The sequence below is a fragment of the Odocoileus virginianus genome, chromosome 18 (genome assembly GCF_023699985.2).
Source record: "Odocoileus virginianus isolate 20LAN1187 ecotype Illinois chromosome 18, Ovbor_1.2, whole genome shotgun sequence".
Classification (NCBI taxonomy): Eukaryota; Metazoa; Chordata; class Mammalia; order Artiodactyla; family Cervidae; genus Odocoileus; species Odocoileus virginianus.
Window position 1 is genome coordinate 5,184,137 of NC_069691.1, and position 18,788 is coordinate 5,202,924.

Consider the following 18,788-nt stretch of genomic DNA (forward strand, 5'->3'; position numbering starts at 1 on the left):
ATATTTCAAATACATTTGGGGAGCTTCATTTCAAACTGCTTTGTTTTTTAATTGCTTCAGATAGCATTAAATTCAAGGGGGTAGCTTTCAAACACTTTAGATAGAAACTTGCAAAAATATATGGAGTAATTTTTAATGATAAACCAGTACATACACACACACACACACACACACACACACAAAACTAATACAAAAGTTTTATGAAACTTTATGTACCCTTATTACATATAATGCATTTTAGTATTATCTATTCTACATAGTTCCATGGTTTTTAAGTGCTTGTCACAACCTGGAGGATTACTTATAATCTACTAATGGGTAAAGACCTGCATTTTGAAAAACACTCTTCTAAAACTGTAGGTTCTAGCCACTTTACTCAGTAGCCTGGTATCAGAAAGTTTTAAAGTCTCATTAAAATGCATTGTTTAAAAAAGTATTTACTGAAGGTAACTCAGTCTCCATAAAAAGCATTGTCTTGGGGATTTCAACCATAACTCACAAAAGGAGTAATAAGCCTAACCTTTGAAGAACTGAGATGTGAGCTGAACACTGAGTGAAAATGACATAAAATCAGAACAGAGTTAGAAAAGAAGGACGATCACCAAATGCAATGTGTGATTCCTCTGGAAAACACAAAGCAGCATAAAAGTGAGGGGTATAAAATAGAAAAAAAACATATATGCTAATGAAGAAAAGATCAAGCTTGCAACTTCAACCTCCAAGTTTCCCAAGTTGCACTTATACTTTTCAACGCTATGAGACTGACTAATATTCAGGATGACTCCACTAATCATGTGGTCTTGAATGTCTCGGCAGATATCATTTAAGTCATTTAAAAGGATAACTGCAAATTAAATTAGTTCATCCTAATTATACAAAAATGATAAATTCAAATAAGCAAGGTAATTCTCTTCTAAATTAAAATTTTTTTCAATCACTTGGCATCTCAAATCAAAGCAAATGGGTAATGCTACCAATTATATCAATTTGATTCTTAAATTTAAATACATAAACATATGATGAACTGAATTAAAATTCTTATTTGATATGCACTTAACATATTAACATTTGCATTAGGGTAGGAAACCACATTGAAGATATGAGACAGGGTCATGTCCTTGAAAACCAAAGAAGGTTGCCACAAAATTGCCTTTGTGAGAATCTAGCAACAGAATGAGTCCCAAAATCTACTAAACAAGTCATCCCACAGGAAAAGTGAGGTAGACCATACTACTAAAGGTAACGCTATGGAAGCCTATGAAATATTTATCAAGAGAAATATTTGATAAATGATAAAAAATATTCAGTTTTAGCAAGCTGGATAATAATGTGTTAAGCTTTGACATAGTTGCACTTATGAAAAGAGGACTTTCATAAGAAGGAAAGAAAAGGAAATTTATTGACTATCTGTGTTTTGCCTGGCAGCACTAAATACTCAAATATACTACAGAATTGGAAACTAGCAATCAGAGATGTTAAATAACTTGCCCTAGGTCACACAGTGATGAATGAGAGACTTAGAATTCAAACTCCACCTTCTGATTACAAATCAGTATTCTTGTCACATCTATGTTGCTTTATCCTGAACCAGTACTCAAAATATGATAGTGCTTAAAATATTTGCTTAAATAGCTCCTAAGACTTCTGATCAAGATCAATTCAGATTCTAATTTCATGGCTAATGAGTAATAAAGTGACCTTTAAAAGAAAAAAAAATTTAAATATACATGCATTCTGGATGACATTATGCATCTTTCAAACAACTGATGAAAGAATGATCTATTGCTATATAACGAACCACACCAAAGTAGAGTAGCTTAAAGTGGTAGCTTATCTTTGTCTCTTATTGTTCTGCGGGTTGACTGGGATTGGCTGGGCAGTCCTTGTTCAGGACCTCCTGGGAAGTACAGTCAGATGTCAGCTGGAGTTGCAATCACCTGGAGACTCAATTGGGTGGGATGTCAAGTCACTCCTGTGACTGACAGGAAGTGCTGGCTATGATTTGTCGCTGCCAACTGGAGGACCTACACACAGCCTCTCCATGTGATCTGGACTTCTCTCAAAGTGATGGCTGGGTTCCAAAAGGCAGCATCCCCAGATTAAATCTCCCAAAAGACACAGACTCCTTACAACCGAGCCTAAGAAGTCCCAGAAAGTCACTTCTACCACATCCTATAAGTTGAGCCAGTCACTGAGGCCTAAGAATAGGGATTTACCTTCCACATTTTGATATGAGAAACAATGTGACGGAAAGGCAAGGCATGGAGTCTGCCCATCACACCTTAGTCTCCTGCCTCCATTCTGGCCTCTCTAGTTTACTCAATGGAGTTTAAAGGGAAACTATATAATAACATTATAGCAACATAAATTACTTTGCTGTATTTTTTCTATCTCTTTGACTCTATTTCTTTCTTGGAAACACAGCAGTTCTTGAATGAAGAAATAAATGAAGTCTCTCGTTTTTCCATTCTGCTCTTTATTTTCCTTTCCTTCTTTCTAACTGAAAATAAAAGATAAATATATATTTATAAAGCACCAACATATTATAATCAGTCGGTAAATCATATGGTTCATTTCTACCCATATCTCCCATTTGATATATGGCTGACTGAATCATCATCCCATATAAAAAAGTAATAAGAAAAAAGTTTTTAATGCAGGCAAAGGAAAAAGAGGGAAAATGGTAAAGTAGGATCAAGGAAAGAAGGAAAATATAAATGGGAAGGGAAATAAATCAAGGAGAATGAGCAGTATTCAGCCCAAGTGACTGAAAAAGACAGAAAAAGAAGTCAAATTATTCCCCCTTGTAATGCTGCACCTACCCCTTCCTTTTTAATCCACTACCAAAACTTAGCCTAAGCCATGCTTTCTAATGTCTTAACTGTTGCCATATTATCTTACCTAAGGGGCTTCCCTGACGGCTCAGATCATAAAGAATCTGCCTGCAATGCAGGAGACCTAGGTTCAATCCCTGAATTGCAAAGATCCACTGGAGAAGGGAAGGACTACCCATTCCAGTATTCTTGCCTGGAGAATTCCATGGACAGAGGAACCTGGCAGGCTATGGTCTATGGGGTCACAAAGAGACTAACACTAACTGTCTTACCTAGCCTCCCTGCCCAAGTCTTTTTCCCTCAGAAACCACCAATAAACCCTGTTTTCCTTGAGGTGCTCTCAATGACAAGCCCTAAATGACTTCCAAAGGATAAAGTCCAATACAAGCATTTTAAGGACTGTCATAATCTGACCTAACCTTTCTTGCCAATGTTGTTTCTCAAATCTCCCCTGCATGAAATTATTGACTTAGCTACAGCACTCTACTCACCATATCCAAGCACACAGAAAAATGAGACTCAGTTCAGTTCAGTTCATTCACTCAGTTGTGTCCAACTCTTTGCAACTCCATGGACTGCAGCATGTCAGGCCTCCCTGTCCATCACCAACTCCCATAGTTCACTCAAACTCATGTGCATTGAGTCATTGATGCCATCCAACCACCTCACCCTCTGTCGTCCCCTTCTCTTCCCACCTTCAATCTTTCCCAACATCAGGGTCTTTTCCAATGAGTCAGCTCTTCGCATCAGGTGGCCAAAGTATTGGAGTTTCAGCTTCAGCATCAGTCCTTCCAATGAATATTCAGGACTGATTTCCTTTGGGATGGACTGGTTCGATCTCCTAGCAGTCCAAGGGACTCTCAAGAGTCTTCTCCAACACCACAGTTCAAAAGCATCAATTCTTTGGTGCTCACCTAGATCTTGCTATTTATTACATCATGAAAAAATACAAAATCTGAATTAAGGAAAATAATTCACAAAGCAGTATGGCAAAATTGTAAGTTTATACTTCAGCACTATGGTCCAGATATCTCCTAATACAGCCTTCTCATTGTTATCTGTGTCCTTTGCTCTAGCTAATCCTATCACCTCCAGGAGCTTTCCCTGTTGCCCTTGACCTTCCCGAATCTTATCTCACCAGGATCCACCAGATCTCTTCTTCATGGAAATTGACATTAGCTGATTAATTTGGAAGTGTGATTAGCAAGATTATTCTGGACCTGAAGTATGTGTTAATCTACAGCATCTGATTTGATTATCCATGGAATCCAAGTTCCATTTCAGTTTTTACTCTGTAGATTTGTTTGGTGAACAGTGGTTTACAGGACCATTTCAGCCCAGTATGATAGATAACTCAACTAGCATCTAATCATTTGTACAAATGTGATTTGCAATCATTACAAACAGCGATTACAGAAACAGCTAAAAACACCATTGCTAATATTGTAACACTTTGGGAGCTCTACCTGGATGGAATTTCTTTAAAATAGGATATTTGAAGATAATGATGAGCATATACATGATCAAACAGATTTTGTGGTGAAAGAAGCTTATTGTCAAGTATAATTAAAACTGTAGATACCATTTTTAAATAGTAGGGGAAGAGACTTTTTGAAGCAAAGTACAAATTAGGAATAATTACAGTGATAATCATGGAATGTCAACATCCATTTCATCAAGATGAGCTCAGTATCCTTTAAAGTTCCACTGAGTTCAGGAAAGCATTAGTATAACACCAAAGGGAGCTTTGGGAAGTATACCTTTGAAGTATAAAAGAATAAAGTGATGGGCAACAGCAAACATAAAAGTGGACTAAAGAGTAAATGTCTTTTATACGTAGAATCTAAGAAATAAACAAATGTATGTAACAAAACAGACTCACAGATACAGAGAATAAACTAGTGGTTACAAGTGGGGAGAGGCAAGATGGGGTAGGGGATTAAGAGATACAACCTACTATGTATAAAATAAATTAGCTACAAGGTTATATTGTACAGCACAGGGAAATATGGCTATTGTGTTTTAATAATTTTAAATAGAGTATAATCTATAAAGATATTGAATGAATCACTATGTTGTACACCTGAAACTAATGTAATATTATAAATCAACTATACCTCAATTTTTTAAAAGAGTAAATGTCTTGATCAGCAACAGAAATTGTATACTTTGGAATCTTACTTAAAAGTCTAGTTTTCTTTTTCATGCCCAACATTGAGTGTGCATGCAAGTTGCTATTTTTCTTCTTTAATCTATTTTGATTTCAAAGTTGGGTAAGACTAAACTTTTTAAGGGAAATTTACAAAGATGGCATCATCAAATTAATGGACATGAGTTTGAACAAATTCTAGGGGAAGGTTCAGTTCAGTCATTTAGTCGTGTCCAACTCTTTGCGACCCCATGGACTGGAGCACTCCAGGCTTCCCTGTCCATCACCAACGCCCAGAGCCTACTCAAACTCAAGTTCATTGACTCAATAATGTCATCCAGTCATCATATCCTCTGTCATTCCCTTCTCCTCCCACCTTCAATCTTCCCCAGCATCAGGGTCTTATCCACTGAGTCAGTTCTTCACATCAGGTGGCCAAAGTATTGGAGTTTCAGCTTCAGCATAAGTCCTTCCAATGAATATTTGGGACTGATTTCCTTCAGGATTGACTGGTTTGATCTCCTTGCAGTCCAAGGGACTCTTAAGAATCTTCTCCAACACCACAGTTCAAAAGCTTCAATTCTTCAGCGCTTAGCTCTCTTTATAGTCCAACTCTCACATCCATACTTGACTACTGGAAAAACCATAGCTTTGACTAGATGGACCTTTGTTGGCAAAGTAATGTCTCTGCTTTTTAATATGCTGTCTAGGCTGGTCATAGCTTTTCTTCCAAGGAGAAAGCATCTTTTAACTTCATGGCTGCAGTCACCATCTGCAGTGATTTGGGAGCCCCAAAAAATAAAGTCTCTCACTGTTTCCATTATTTCCCCATCTATTTGCCATGAAATGATGGGACCAGATGCCATGATCTTAGTTTTCTGAATGTTGAACTTTAAGCTAACTTTCTCACTCTCCTCTTTCACTTTCATCAAGAGGCTCTTTAGTTCTTCACTTTCTGCCATAAGGGTGGTGTCATCTGCATATCCGAGTTTATTGATATTTCTCCCGGCAGTCTTGATTCCAGTTTGTGATTCATCCAGTCCAGCATTTCACATGATGTACTCTGCATATAAGTTAAATAAACAGGGTGACAATATACAGCCTTTACATACTCCCTTCTTGATTTGGAACCAGTCTGTTCCATGTCCACTGCTAACTGTTGCTGCTTGACCTGCGTACAGACTTCCCAGGAGGCAGGTCAGGTGGGCTGTTATTCCCATCTCTTTCAGAATTTTCCACAGTTTGTTATGATCCACACAGTTAAAGGCTTTGGCACAGTCAATAAAGCAGAAGTCAATGTTTTTCTGGAACTCTCTTGCTTTTTCTATGATCTAAAGGATGTTAGCAATTTGATCTCTAATAGATAGTGAAGGACAGGGAAGCCTGGCATGCTGCAATCCATGGGGTTGCAAAGAGTTGGACATGACTGAGTAACTGAACAACAACAACAAACAAAGATGGAAGAATTATGAACAAAACTAAGTAAAATGCTATTATATCAGGCAGGAGAGTGGAGGTTTCTAGGCTGATATCAAAGTTGTATTGCTTGACATGGGTGGCAGTTCTATGGGTGCTCACTTCATTCTAGTTTTTTATCTATATGCATTATCTTTATGTATTATCTTTATGCTTCCTCAAGGATGCAATGTAAAAAATCCACTGATAGTAATAAAATGTCCAAATTCCACAGGTCATTAGTTCACAGGTGTCTATTACCACCCTACCTAACCTCTTGAGAGTCCCTTGGACTGCAAGGAGATCCAACCAGTCCATCCTAAAGGAGATCAGTCCTGGGTGTTCATTGGAAGGACTGATGTTGAAGCTGAAACTCCAATACTTTGGCCACCTGATGCAAAGAGCTGACCCATTTGCAAAGACAAATGCTGGGAAAGATTGAGGGCCGGAAGAGAAGGGGATGGCAGAGGATGAGATGGTTGGATGGCACTACTGACTCAATGGACATGAGTTTGGGTCAATTCTGGGAGTTGGTGATGGGCAGGGAGGCCTAGAGTGCTCCAGTCCATGGGGTCTCAAAGAGTTGGACAAGACTGAGCAACTGAACTGACCCAGTCCTTTGCTCTCATTCCCTTTTGCCCAGATGAAGATGTTTGTGCATTAAGAGAGAACATCTTGTTTTCTAGAAGAAATAGTGAAACTGGTCTGGCCTTTGGTGACATTTCAAAAAAGTTTTGTTGTGATTGGCATGAGATGTCTTTCTTAAGCCAAGGATGAAGTCTTATATTTTTATTTATTTAAGGTACCTGATACAGTGCTACGCAATGAGTATGCATGCATTCATTCATTCGACAGATATTTATTGACCTACCTATCAACAGACTCTCTGGAAAGCCAAAGCCTAATCTGGTAAAATGGCATTTGATAAGTGCTATAAAGACACTTGAGATTCAGCAATTACTCCTGACTATCAAATTTATTTTGCCTAAAGGATATCACTTACTCTCATTCCCATTTAAGTCCTACAAAGGGATACTAGAGGAAGATCAGCCAGTTGGAAGGTAGAGACTTAATAAAAACTGACATAGAGTCAAAGATAGGAGAGAATAAGCAGAGGAATAAGTAGGCAGAGATTGTACACACAGCAAGGCCTCAGGACCCTGCACAGGTTAAGCTGAGCCAGATATTCTTCCTGTTTCCTTGCTTGTCTTTCCTCTTGCCCATGCCCACATCTGGAGGAGTTAAGCCCAGCACGGATGCCACTGAGATAGGTTGAAGCCAGGGAAAGGTCCTGGGATCAAAACTTGGCTGAGTAGAGTCAAAAGTTTTGAGCAGCCAAAAGTTGCAAGAGCCAGAAGATAAACATAACCCATTTTCAAAGGAGTGCCAGAGGTGAAAAGCAGGAAAGGCACAATTACTCATCAAGTCCAAAGGGGTGAGCACAGAGCCAGAAGCTGGGAGGAAAATGGAGTTAAGAAAGTCAAATGCCAGACAAAGCTGAAACAAAGATTTGAAAATAAAATAAAATAAAGCAAAATAAAGGATCCAAGACAATAACTGGGAACCATTCCTTGGAGTTTGACACTGAATGTGGTTAGGTATGAGTTAGCTTAATTTAAAAAGCACAGCATCTGAGCAGGTGCTTTCCCTCCTTTTGACATTATCTCCCACTTTATTGCCAGTCCATTATCAATAAGCCATTAAAAACACTTACCGAATAAAATCTGGGAGCCATTTAGGCAGTCCTGCTAGTGAACCAACTTAATTCAGACTGATTTGGCCATGAAGATGATCACATTTCTTGAGGACAGCTCTCCCTAGAGTCTTTCACTGACTAATTTGGAAAACAAAGCACTTAAAGAAATGGTATACGTGAAGAAAGGAGTTCAGGTTTGAGTAGTCTGAGGCGCTGGTGGATGGAAGTGCCTCACTTAGCTGCAGAAAATTTACTGAGCACTTACTATGTCCCACGCAGCATGCCCACCCAAGGTAATTCAGATATAACATACCAGGGTGTTTAACATTTAAAATTTTCTCCATTTGTTTAAGATCAATTAGATTTTTGTGAGGACCTTGATCCTTTCCCACCCCAACTTAATAGTTTCATGAAATCTAGGGTTGTCTTGTCATATTTTTTTAACCTCCCTAATTTCTAGCCAAGTCTCAAAAAGTGAGGTATGCACTGGGGGCTTTTAGCACCTCCAAGATCACCTCCACTCTACCTGTCCTAAGGTGGGGGTGACCTACTCAGTCAATAAGAACCAAAGTATTCAGTATCAGCCTTAAATAAGTGGTTTCTTTCTTTCTTTCTTTCTTTTTAATCATTAACTTCTCTCTTTCTCTGCTTTTCAGAGAAGCAGCAACAATAATTTAAACTTTTCCACTATGTGTCCAACATTCCATAGACAGTGTATAATAGCCAAGCCAGAGCTTAATAAAGTATTTAGGTAAGTGTGGGTATATGTGTGTGCATGTACATGTGTGTGTGTGTGTGTGCACATATCTTTTCACACAATATGTGTGCCAATATGAGGTGGGAGACAAGAAAGAAAGTTTGGGGACATGCACATTTTATATCAAAGAGATTCTAGGACCCACAAGAAAAGAATGCTTCTGTGTTATTAACATTATGTTTTGGAGAGAGGTTTACAGGGAAGGAAGAGGAGCAGCTAAAGGGAGTGGATTCCTATCTGTAACTGTGTAGGGAGGCTCTGGTAAAAAGACAACTGAAGCCTTTCCTGGAACCGGGATCTTTCAAGAAAGGAAAAAATGCAACACTTGTTCTCTGCCTCCCTCCCTCTCTCCTGCTTCCTTGGTGCCCTTCCAAGGTAGGGCCCCTTGGTGCTGGCTTCTCAGTTCTCCCCCCAGGGAGGCTTGCCAAGGCCAAGAGGGCCAGATGGGGCTGCTGGCAGAGAAGCTGCTGATCCGGCTCTTTCTCATCCCACTTTCCGTCTGCCAGTGCTTTTGGTGGTGGCAATGCCTCGTCCTGATGAGGTTCGAATTCCCACCCTGCAGCGGGTGGCATGTGTACCAGCAGCATCCAGTTACATTCACCAGCTCCCCTCTACCTGCTCTGGGCTGGAGTGTGCCATTATCTCTATACTCCCATTTTACACTTCACACCCCAGCTTTCTCTCAAGACAGTTATTTGATCACTAACCACTTTGAATATCATGATCATCGGCTCATTTATTTTTTCTATTTTAAAGGATGGTGCTGGGGTGTGCAGGGAGCAGCCGCATCGATTTCCACATTTGCCAAGGCATCCGAGTGTGAGCTGCCTATCACAGTGCTGACTTTAATAAAAGGTTATTACTGTGATCATTATTTAGCATTTATATAGCTCCTCACAATTGTTTACCCATTATTCCTCAGAGCACCCCTGTCAAGGTGATCAGAATTAGCAGCCTCCATTGTGGAGGCAATACATCAGGGCTTCTGGAGAGATTTTAGGAATATCCACAAAAGGACACAAAATGAATAACCACAGAAGCGGTGGGGCCTAGCCCTCCCTCTGACATTGAATCTGATGAGTTCACTTATTCCATCATTCTGTTTAGCAGACCTACATACGGTGCGGTCCTTTTGCAGGACGCAGCTCAAATATCCTGAAAGGCCTTGCCTGGCTACCTGATCTAAAATAGCATGGCCTTCCTAAGGCTCTCTCTACAACATTTTGGTGTTTATGGACTGCACAGTGCGTAGTGCTACCTGAAGTTATCTGATTTGTCTATTTATGATCTTGTTTGTCGTCAGTCTTTGCCATTCAAAAAGGCCGTCTCCATGCCAGTAGCAGCCTTGCCTGGGTTATTCATTGCTGTATCCATCCCCTTTGTTGAAAGTGATTGGCATACAGTGGGTGTTCGATAATGCTTGTAGAGTGAATGACAATGACAAGAGCCCTGTAAATACTGCTACTCATGCGTCATTTCCTATGCTTTTTCGTCTCTTTCTTATGAGTATAATCACACGTATAGTCCATTATTCTTAATTACCCTGGCACTAATGATCCAGTCTGTGGATGGCTCAGGTCCTTGCCTGCCTCTCCTTCTTGAGTTCCTTTCCTCTGGAGAGTCCTTCAAATCTTTCAGTCATTTCTTGCCTTTAGTTGAGAAGTGGCAGGGAGAGAGTAGAGCAATGAAAGTCCTACTAGACAATTTTACTAGTTCTAATAGCTTTGGAAAGGTACAAAGTTGAAATTATTGATTCCAAGATTTCTTACCTTATATTTGTGGATTAAAAAAAGAATCCATCTGTGTTATATATGCAGTACAGTGAAAAGTGCTTTGAAGAAGTTAAAAGCACTATATAAATGTAAGATGTAATTATGTATGCATGTAGTCCCATTAACCTTGGTAATTGAGAGTTGGTTATACATTTAAGGTTTAATTAGTTTTGATAGAACAGTAGCTCACACTCTTCTAATGGGTAGGTCCAGACATGCTCTTAGAAAATGTACCTTTGGCTGATTTTTTTTTTCAACCATTAAATCAAAATAAAGCTTGAAATCCCTTCAAAGCCTAAAAGGTTGACAGTAATGCTGATGTCTCATCAACAAGTAAGAATAGATAAGTGGTACGAAGCATTTCTATTTTCTTGCTTCAAATATCAGGTGATGAGAATACAGTTCCCCATTAAAAAAAAAAAAAAAAAAACTTAGGTTGGTGAAAGAAAGACCCTCTGGATAATATAAAAATGGAATTTTCTCTTTAAAGGTTCTTCTTAGTGTTCTTTATGGTGCTATGTGTGACCAGAAAATGGAGTTGCCTGTTTTTGTTTTAAATGTAACAAATCAATAGAATATCTTGTATTTGATAATATATGCTGTTGCATTTGGTCCTTATTACAACTCTGTCCATAGATATTGTTACTGACACTTTATAGATGAAAAAAAAAATGGAAGCAAAGCCCTTAAATGCCTTCCTAAGTCTTGGAAGTCACCAAGAAGACTGGTCTGGCTCAAGCCTCCTACCTCCAGTTTAATATTCTCTGCAATAATATTAGAAAACCACACTGGAAAGGCTAGACTCATTCCTAGTACTGCTGTCATACCATCAAGCTTCAAAGGTCAGATAAATATTTTTACTTTATGGTTAAACTGGCCACATTTACTTAGTATGTATTATATCCCAGGCCCTGCGCTTTGCCCAAGGAGGTTGCAGAAAGACTAAAAGACTAGTTAGATTTCCCTGGTTGTTACAACCTAGTTGTGATGAGGAATGCTGTTGAAATACAAAGGAATGGTGTGGCATGCACTAGGAGAGATGTGGAGTTCTACAGGATGAGGAGAAGAGCAGTATCTGAAAACATCACACACGCAAATCACACACCACACAAACAAAGGTGGTGTGCTCAGAAACTAGCTTTATATCAGCAGTGGTTCTCACATTTGAGTTCAAAGTGAAAGTCACTCAGTCATATCTGACTCTTTGCAACCCCATGGACTATATAGTCCATGGAATTCTCCAGGCCAGAATACGGGAGTGGGTACCCTTTCCCTTCTCCAAGGGATCTTTCCAACCCAGGGATCGAACCCAGGTCTCCTGCATTGCAAGCAGATTCTTTACCAGCTGAGTCACAAGTGAGTTTGTTAAAACTTATGGGCCTCTGGGCTTCCCTGGTGGCTCAGTGGTAAAGAATCTGCCTGCCAGTGCAGGAGACATGGGTTCAATCCCTGATCTGGGGAGATCCCAAATGCCTGTGCTTGCACCACAACTATTGAGCCTATGCTCTAGAGCCCAGGAGCGGCAACTACTGAACCCACATACTATAGCTGCTAAAACCTGTGTGCCCTAGAGTCCATGCCTGGCAAGAAGAGAAGCCATCACAATGAGAAGCCTGCACACTGCAACAAAGAATAGCCCCTGCTCACTGCAACTAGAGGAAAGCCCGTGCAGCAACAAAGACCTAGCATAGACAAAAAATAAGTAAATAAATAAAATTATTTTTTTTTAATTGCTGATCCCCAAGACCAGTTTCTTCTGGAGTAGGTCCAGGGTGAGGCCCAAAGATTTTCATTTCTGATAAGTTCCAAGACGACGCTAATACTGCTGGTCTAGGAACCACAATTTGAGAATCAGTAACAGAGTAATCTAGCAACAAGACTAGAGTAGTATGAGAATGGAGATAAAGAACCTGTTCCAACAGGACAGACCAGGAGGAATGGAGCCCTTGCCTAGGAAGCTGATGGTGGGGCGGTATAGAGCAGCTATCAAGAGAAGAAACCACCTGCTTCCAAGGACAGGGGAGCCACTGGACCTGTTCTGGGCCATTTCAAATCACACATCATTGGTAAATTTCCTTTGCCCATGCTAGGTATACAAGAAGTACTTGGAATTCATTTTTATAAAAAGCAATCCTGTCTAGAAGTTAAGGTGTGAGTTTTATCTTACTTTCCCTTCCCCCCACATCAGTAGCCTCACCCTAGTGCAATCTAGGTTGCAAAAGCATCTTCCAAGGAGAACATCCATAGCTGCACCTAGTCAGCAAGTGTATCCATCTGTATGTGTAAAATTGTACTAAAACTGATTTCCTTATTATCTCATTTTAGAACATCCTTGTAGCTAAATAATATTCAAAATAAATATGGAGTACAGGTAGCACCCATCTCTACAGACTGGGGCAAAAAATGATTAACTCACTCTATCATGTAAATACCCATGAAAATACATGTGGGTCCTTTATCCAACCAACATTCATTGAGTACCTACTACGTGATAAGCACCATGGATGTGAGATGAAGACAAATAAAACATGGACTCTGCCGACAGCAGTTCAAAATCTAGCAGTCTTCTTCCTGTACTCTTAAATCTGCCTAAGGATTGCGTTTTGTTTGTAATAAAAATTCTAAAGCAGGAACAGAAGAAGGTAGGTAGTTTTTCCAAATTGGCCACCTTTTGTCTAATTATTCAACTGAAGAAACTGCTTCGGTCCTGGGTTATTTTACTGAGCTCAGATCTACTTTGCTGACACACAGAAAGAGTCTGGGGAGTATCTGGCACCCGTTCACCCCTTGTCTTTAAGTATAGTGAGCCTTTTATCACTTACACCTTTCAGTGTCCAAAGAGACCGCCACTTGGGGTTTTTAAAATATCATTTCCTTTACTACCTCCCAAAATAACAGGGTCACTTCAGGACCAGAGAGTGGTTGGCACTGTAACGGCTTTCCCAGAAGTACTAATAGTTCTGGAGAGGAGCAAGTATTTTCACAGCTGCGGGTCTGGGTGCTGAACTTTCTACTGTCAGTGAGAATCATGTCCCAGTGAAAATATAGAAGTGGAATCAACTGTCAAAGGGATAAGGTGACAGGGAGTGTTGTTTACTCGAGTCAGAGAGCAACCAGAAATGATTTCTGCAGCTGGAACAAAACAAAGAGAAGGGTTGAAGGTCAACTTCCTCTATTATTTTGGCTAACCAGCATACCTAAGCGGCTTTTCTCAAATATTTTGGGTCTGTTGACAATTTCAACTTTATAAAGACCCCACATATTACACCAGTGTATGCTTCTTGGGTCCTGGAGGGAAACAAAAGGAAAAATGTCAGTCTCATTAGGATTAATGAAGTCATGCCATGGCACCCAGCTCTTCCCGATCATCCATCTCCAAATGTTAGGAATTTTACTTGTTAAATGCTACTCATATCCTCCCACATCATTCCACCTTGGCCGCCACCACGGTAGTCCAAGCTGATGTCGCCTCTCACGGATTACTGCAATAGCCTTCTATCTGGTCTCTCACATCCTATTTAGACCCCTCCAAATCTTTCTTTCTATTAATTCACAGCAACTTATTAATTCACAGAATTAGTGCATGGTAATTCATTCACAGCACTCTTTTAGAAACTCAAATAAAACCACTGAAGTCTAAATTCCCCCACAAGTACACATACAACCTAGCTTACATTTTTTTCTCTGGCTCCCCGTTGCTCCGAACACTTAGCTAGCGGATCTGGCCGCAGAGAGCCCTGTGTAATCTGTGCCTCCCACCCTTTCCCCCTTTTCTTGTGGCCTCACATTCCCCACTCCTCACCCGCTCTGCTCTCCTCACCCGATTCCCCCGCCTGAAACACTGCTCCCTCCCTGCTTGCCAAGCTGTCTCTTCTGCTCACCCTTTAGCTCTTAACTCATGTCAGCTCCTCAGCACTCAGCGAACACCCTATTCTCCCTGGTTAGGGCGAATCCCCATGTTTCAAACTCCCTTGACATCACTTGGCTCATGAACCCGTCACAGAATGTATCACAAGACAGTTCTACAATTTTATTTGATTGTTTAATTTCTGCCTGGTCTCCTCACTAGACTATATGATCTGTAAAGGCAGGGACACTATCTCTTTTTTCTTACCATTGTATTCCAGAGTCTAGCACAGTGTCTGGTATGTGCCAGGCACATACCAGACACTGCTAAACAAATACATTTCAAAGAAAGGATGGGAGGGAGAGAGAGGGAGGAAGGAAGGGTGAAAAGGAAAGAAAGAAGTGAAGAATGAAGGAAGGAAGAATTTGAGTGACAAATTGACACTACGAAAATAAGAGAAAGGTCTAACATTTTAAATGAATGATAATAATAGGTAATGCATTGAATTTCCAATGTTAGGTAAAGTTTTTAAGTTATTTTTCTAATTTATTTGTCATGACAACCCTATAAGCTAGTTATTTCAATTGTCTTCATTTCATAGATGAGGAAACTGAGCAACATGGAAATTAACTACTGAAAATTACACAGTTAGTTACCTCACAGCCGTAGAGACATTATAATCATATATACCCACAAGAAGCCACTGCTTTTAAGGGTCAGGGATTTAATCTTATTTGGAATTGGACCTTGAAAGTAAGAAAAAAAACCACCTCTTGTGTCCTCTTTATGTGTCAAACTCCCCAACAGATAAATATCAGAGAAACTCTTATGTGAATTTCAGCTGCCCCTGTGTCACTTCTCAGGATGAAATTTTCCTACATGAATGTAAGGACCAGATGATTAAAATGAGCACATTATAAAGTAATCGCCCATCCTCACCTTACTGTTGACTCTATTACTTTAATGTGAGCAGAACAGAATTTGGCATGCCAAATGGATGAAAGAAAGAAAAAGAGGGCATTCAGTACATGGGAAGAAAGATTGAAACAGAGATATATTTGTTTAGAAGAGAGAAGATGAAAAAGAATGTGCTGCCCTCCCAATAACCACAGGAAGCTGCTTGCCATGCGTGCCACCATAGATCAGTTTATTTGGGGCCAAACCTGGAATAAAAGCCTAATGTTTAGACAAGGTAAAGGCTTCTGGGGAGGAGAGGAAGGGCATTAAGTGAACATGAGTAATCTTATTTGCAAGCTGGAACTCTAGATGGAGCAGTTCCCTCTATTTGAATTTTTTCTGGAGACGGATAATGATTCCACTGGATTAGTGACTATTGGAAAGATGACTGGTAGGAATACCTTAGCTCTGTGATAGGAAACAGAATTGGATGATCCACCACTTACAAAATGTAACCTGACTCTACGAGTGGGAGCCATGTAAACAGAGGAAGGCAGAAGATTAAGAGGAGGAGGAGCAGGAGGGAGAGGGGTTACAGAAGGAAGAACTTTGAAAAGTTGTCCAACAATATGGAGCATAAATCAAATAAGATACAGGGCACAAGTGCTGGAGTCCGGCTCCTGGGATTAAAATACAGGATCCATTTCTACTAATTGTAACCTTCCTAAACTTACCATCTTTAAAACTGGGATTATAATCACCTCTAGCTCATAAAATTCTTTTAAGGATTAAAGAGACTAATCTTTGTTAGCTTCATAGCATGTATTAAATGCTCAATAAATGATAGTGCTATTGCTGCTGGTAAAGATGATCCACCAACTCATAACATAAACTTGAAGTACTAGCTATGTTGAATACCACTGGACTTCGGACTCCACCAGAAATACTCAGGGATAATGCTATATTGGACTCTCTCCTGAATGAGGTCAGCATCTAATGGTAAGCTTTATACCTTTGATGCAGAAACCCAGGGTACGATACTATCTTCCAGAAACTGTCCATCCTAGACTTGTGTTATGAAATCATTTTCTTCTCTTCCTCTCTTAGCTTTAATGCTCCATCTTTTTTCTCTTGGCTTACTTTCTTACTTCATGCTCTTTTCCATTCCTTTGAAACCTTTGCTCCTCTCCCCATGCGAGGATCCTGTCGAGACAGACTAAGCAGATCTTTTTCCTCTATGCCTCACACACTGGGGGCCAAGAGGGTAAAATGTTTCCTTTGGGTGGATGCCAAGGAACTTGGGATGTGAGGGGAGAGTTTTTAATGACACAGTAAGAAAGAAAATATTTATGTTTCATTTTAATTGAACTTTTCTTAAGCTTACTACGTTTTAGTAGGTGAAAAAAAAGTCAGTGTATGAGAACACTGGGAAGGAAAATACACATAGCTCTGGCTTCAGGCACAGGGGTGGAAAAGGCAAAGGGAAGTCTAGCAGAGGCATCTTACGGGAAGAGCTGCCCCACCAAAAATCTCAGCTTAGCAGCATGGCCTTTATCACTGCATTCCCAGGATGGGTACAGATCCCATTTGATTGGCCCATAAAATTAGCAAGATAATGAACAAGTTCACTACTTTAAGTATATATCTGTCTGTTGAGTACCCTGAAGTACCTTGAGAAACAATTTCATAAGGTGTCACATCTAGTTAAACCTGGAAACTGAGCACTGTGAAAGGAGATGGCTTACTTTGTTAGGTGATTCTAGAAATAGCTACTGTTGTCACTGTTTCTTAAGCATCTGCTATGTGTTAGGTACTGTTCTAACTACTCATATGATCTCATTTAAACCTCCCAGCAGCTCTGTGAAGTAGGTACTCTTAAGACCATTTTATATAAGAGTGACATTAGGCAATTTACTTGGGTCACACAGCTGATGAACAGTGAAGTTGGGATTTTAATCATGGCTGGAAGGACACCAAACCCAGCACTGATACTGTGGTATCAGGTGTGGCCCCAGCCATTCAGTTATCTACCTCTAACTATACCTGGAAAAGCTTATAGTCTTAGGATTTATGAAAATGACAGAAGAACTGAGTATGAGATTTTTGCTTTCTTGACTATGCCAAAGCCTTTGACTGTGTGGATCATAACAACCTGTGGAAAATTCTTAAAGAGATGGGAATAACAGCCCACCTGACCAGTCTCCTGAGATATCTCTATGAAGGTCAAGAACACCAGTTAGAACTGGACATGGAATAACAGACTGGTTCCAAATCAGGAAAGGAGTATGTCAAGACTGTATATTGTCACCCTGTTTATTTAACTTATATGCAGAGTACATCATGTGAAATGCTGGACTGGATGAATCACAAACTGGAATCAAGACTGCTGGGAGAAATATCAATAAATTCGGATATGCAGATGACACCACCCCTATGGAAGAAACTTAAGAACTAAAGGGCCTCTTGATAAAAGTGAAAAGAGGAGAGTGAAAAATTTGGCTTAAAACTCAACATTCAGAAAATGAAGATCATGGCATCCGGCCCCATCAATTCGTGACAAATAGATCGGGAAATAATGGAAACAGTGAGAGCTTTATTTTTGGGGGCTCCCAAATCACTGCAGATGGTGACTGTAGCCATGAAATTAAAAGACACTTTCTCCTTGGAAGAAAAGCTATGACCAACCTAGACAGCATATTTAAAAGCAGAGACAATATTTTACCAACAAAGGTCCATCTAGTCAAAGCTATGGTTTTTTCAGTAGTCATGTATGGATGTGAGGGTTGTACTATAAAGAAAACTGAGTACCAAAGCATTGATGCTTTTGAACTGTGGTGTTGGAGAAGACTTGGACTGCAAGATCAAACCAGTCAATCTTAAAGGAAATCAGTCCTGAATATTATTGGAAGGACTAATGTTGAAGCTGAAATCCCAATACTTTGGCCACCTGATGCAAAGAACTGACCACTGGAAAAGACCCTGGTGCTGGGAAAGATTGAAGGCGGAAGGAGAAGTGGGTGACAGAGGATGAGATTGTTGGATGGCATCACCGACATGATGGACGTGAGTTTGAGTAGGCCCCAGGAGTTGGTGATGAACAGGGAAGCCTGGCATGCTGCAGTCCATGGGGTCGCAAAGAATCGCACATGACTGAGTGACTGAACTGAACTGAATTATGAGAATTTTGTGTGATGTGTGTGTGCATGTGTGTATGTGTGTGTAATGACATATAGAATCATTGTTCTGTTAAATAAATCAGTGCAATTAAGATAAAAATATCCAGCTCCTCCCACTATTCCCAACTAAAGCTATGCTTCTTTCCTTGTGAATTTTCTCTCCTCCCTGTGTTGTCCAGCTTTTCCTAACCCATTTCTATGTGGA